The sequence below is a fragment of the Triticum aestivum genome, unplaced genomic scaffold (genome assembly GCF_018294505.1).
Source record: "Triticum aestivum cultivar Chinese Spring unplaced genomic scaffold, IWGSC CS RefSeq v2.1 scaffold149079, whole genome shotgun sequence".
NCBI classification, from domain to species: Eukaryota; Viridiplantae; Streptophyta; class Magnoliopsida; order Poales; family Poaceae; genus Triticum; species Triticum aestivum.
The window spans coordinates 1-3999 of record NW_025235603.1 but is presented as its reverse complement, the minus strand read 5'-3'; the positions used below and the strand labels follow the sequence as shown (position 1 = coordinate 3999).

The 3999-nt window shown below is 43.3% G+C and overlaps 1 long non-coding RNA gene across 2 annotated transcripts; it reads right to left on the bottom strand.

Moving 5' to 3' along the window:
* Nucleotides 1-779: 779 nt before the first annotated feature.
* Nucleotides 780-3365, bottom strand: LOC123176314 (uncharacterized). Of its 2 annotated transcripts, none has more exons than XR_006488458.1 (4): nt 2825-3365; nt 1543-2403; nt 1096-1199; nt 780-1009 (listed from the first exon to the last, which is right to left on the bottom strand). It is a non-coding gene; the product is annotated as an uncharacterized lncRNA (long non-coding RNA). The 2 variants fall into 2 exon arrangements; XR_006488457.1 differs by having other exon boundaries at nt 1096-1196.
* Between the last annotated feature and the right edge of the window lie 634 nt (nt 3366-3999).

Genomic DNA, 3999 nt, shown 5'->3' with positions numbered 1-3999 from the left:
GGTGTAGCGGGGTGCAATGTCCGCGGGTGTAGAACAACCACACTCTATTTAAAACCATGTCTTGAATTCAATATTCAGATGAACTTTTCAGTGGTATAATTTTTAAATCACGAAAATATACTCCCTCTGTCTTAAAATAAGTGTCTCAACTCTAGTACAACTTTATACCAAAATTAATAAGAAGTTGAGACATTTATTTTGGGACGGAGGAAGTATATTATTGACCAAATGATAGTTAAAAATAGATTTGAGAATGCATGCACATCTTATTCATTGAAATGTACTCCCTCGGTCCCATTGTCGGACGTTTTTTGACACTAGCGTAAAAAAAATCCTACATTATGGGAGGGAGTAATTAGTATTAGTGTCTTTGGTGCAATGAACTTGCAGCGATATATTGGTGCTGGTGTGTCAAGACTCACAAGGCAAGTCTAGTCTTCCACATGGATAAGCTCTAGCTTGGTACTCAATCAGTACTAGATCGTTGATGACGCGCGTTGCTGCGCCCGTCAATTTTGACGATAGAATAGTCAGAAGTTGCAAAATTATGGTAACAAATAATGTTAAATTTGTGGCAAATATATATTTCACTAATCAAATAGTTGGTTGGAGCTTGGGGTTTGATTTTTATGATTGACAGTCTATCTATTCATTATTCTTTGTCAAATAGACTGCGTCTATGTTGGACATCTAATTAATGAAGTAAGATTTATGAAGCCAAAAATCTAAGAACATCTGAGATTGCAGGTTTTCCCAAACAAATAGCTCACTCAACGGTGTTAGGAAAGCTCATTACATATAGTGCAAAACTGTTGTTGTCAATGATACATACCAAGAATACTTGACACCTTTCATCAATACAAATACTTCCAGATCCATGGAGATACAACTGGAACAGTAGAAAACCAAAAGATTAACTCGAACAAGAAAGTGTTAGAAAGATGATATATCGCTGAGGACGGCAATACATGTTTCATGGATCTTTGCACCTCCCTGGCCCTCCATGTCCCTTGAGAATCGACACAAGTTAAAATACATCCACACTTGGTGAAACTAATATTTGCATGCTGTTGAAAAGGTGCGTAATAAAATTACCTCATGAGAGCGCCCCGTTCTCATGACAGCATTGTGTTATTAGGTCTGTGATTCCTCGCAACATATGAGCTAGTTTCTGCATTCTTGGTGGCTTCGCCATTCTTCTTTAACAAAAAGTAACAAATATTCACTAAGTAATTATATAAGAGAGGCGAATTAGACTGACAAAAGAAATATATATATGACAGATAAAACAGGACATTATATTTGAGAGAAGATGCATGATAAAATAAGAGGTCTGGTAATCATCATCCTTTATATGTTGAGCAGACTCCCAGGGAAAAAGTTAATCAGATTGAAATGGTTCAGATAAGCCAACAATTGTACATAAAGTTAACGTGTCAGGGTGATTTAAATACAATAAACTTACCGAGAAAAAGAGAAAATCTATGATGCAATTTATACATATGCACTGAAAGAAATATACAATTCTCATAAGAATCTAACCTGCAGCTAGTATGCATATGAATTGTTGTGACCCGAAGAAGTACACATGCTCCCATGTAGAGGAGTGCACCTCTGCCTCTTGCACAAGTAAAGGAAGCAATTCCGCAGGGAAAACCATAAGTTGTATACTACAGAGCTTGCAAACATGTTAATGAGACCATAGAGTAAATTCCGAACAAGAAAAGCCACCTGACTTATGTCTTCCAGCTATCAATAATTGGACATGGTGAACACTGTATAAGAACACAAAGAATCACAAAGTGAAAGTTGATACAACCCACAAGAAAAGTCTTATGCTCATCTCCATATGTAAGTTGAATAAGCTAAAAAAGGGCAGACAAAGTAATTCATACTGCTGGTCAATACATAGCCAAAATTGTCAAAAATTTATCAGATTTACCAGAAAGTTATTAATATGGTCACATGAGTTAAATAAGAATAGCACTACAAGTAACCAATAGCAGAAGGAAAATATTAACATCCAGAATCTACACATTGTTCCTGGAAGTCCACTACCTGAAGATTATCATATCAGTAGAATATCTATGACATGAATAAATTAAAATGAGGGATTGCAGATAAGTGCATAGTCCATCGTCTTTTCTCCATAAATTCTACCATCGCCACTTAAAAGCAGTAGGTCATCTAATCGTGATTCCTTCCACCCAGCCATCGTCTATCTGCCGCGCCATCATTTTTGCCGGTCCTTATAATAATATGGATTTCATTTGATATAATAATACAGCTGAATAAATCGCACTTCCACTCGGTTACCTTTGGCATGACGTCCCCGTGACCACCACAATAATTTCCTAAAGCACCCTTCGACCTCCATTCACTTGAAGCTCTGAAAATGACATGCTGCACAAAAAGAAGCACTAAGCAGCAATCAAGGTAAACACACCCATAATCGGATCCGACCTTGAAAACAAATGGTACATGATTCAATAAATAAAGGGAATTTCCATTTCCCCAGCAGGGCAGAAAGATCATGAAGATAGAAAGCCCCAGAGGAATAGATCGCCACAGATCTATCCAAACGGGAGTCGTAAGGATCATGCTCCTTTGCTCACAGTCCCTTTCATTACCTAGCAATCATCTATGCTCTCCTGCCATCCAGTGGATCAAGAACCATAGTGATCGATTGGAGCGAAATATTACAGTCTTACTAATTCAGCCACGACATTCTTTCTCAAGTAGGGGATGTTAGTCCTTCGAATTATCTAGGTGTACAAGCACACCACTTGAAAGTGCGAACCGAGAGAGGGAAGGAGGCACTTACGAATTTGTCGGGAAAACAGAGTGGCGGGGGAATGGTGGCAGCGGCTCCATCCCAATCGCCTCCGCTGCTGCAGGAGGAGGCTTTTCGCTTCCTGTTCGTGCTGCCCTTTGGTCACATCTATCGTGATGATGCGTCCAGAGAGCGGGGGCACAACCACCATCTTGGGCGGCATCACCATCGTTGGAAAAGGAAGGTGTTGACGGTGGGACAGTGGATGGGCAGGACGCGGTGTGATCCAGTCGCAACGTCAGGAATCCGGCCGCCACAGCGGGGACGGGGACACGACCGGGATACAGGAGGCCGAGAAGATCGGGGCGCGACTAGGATTCTGGAGGCAGAGGAGATCGGGCGCGCGGCGGCGGTGACCGGGACGTGGCTGTATCCCTCATGGATGGACCTTTAGCGACGAAACGACGCCACACTGGCACGGTGGTGCGCTCATAGTGCGTGGTGCCCACGGTACTGATCCGCAACGATGCAAAGGGAGAAAGCTGGGGTGTTGTTCCTCGTGGTCGCCGCTGTCGCTGCCATCACGATAAGATTACAGAGGGGTTGCGGCGTGGAAGGCAGTCGGCAGGGTACGGAGCGAAGGGAGTTGCTGTCTATCCGATGGGCCGCTTGGCCTGGCCGCTCACTTACTGGCCCAATCAACAAGAGGAGCCCAAAAAAGTCACGGGAGTAGCTGCCCCATGGACAGCAGGTAAGCTGCGCCACAGACGCATCCGACGGATGTAAACGGCCAGATCAATAAAATGGACGGTTGAAAACCTAAAACGTTGTGAGGGTTCGTTTTAGGCTCGGTTAAATATGTTTGTTAACGTACACTGCCACTCACGTGTCTATCCAGCAGGTTGTCCTTAGCGCCGGTCGCGGAATTCAGTCACGCGGGAAAAGCAGGACAGCTTTGGTGAGCACTGAGCACCACAAGCTTAGTTGCTTAAAATCCTAATATCTGTGGTGCACTCGAGTTGGAGCAATATCCAGATGGATGTAGTGTCCACGTTTAGTCTTCCAGATGGACCAACGTGTCGTACAATCGTTCACAATCAGTCGCTCGTCCAGCCAGCAACGCCTCCTCTGTAGGCATTTAGAGCAACTCCAATGGGCGACTCAAACGGACGTCGTTTTTGTCCGCATTTTATTCGTTTGGGTCGCCCGTCCGCTTTTTTGCGTCC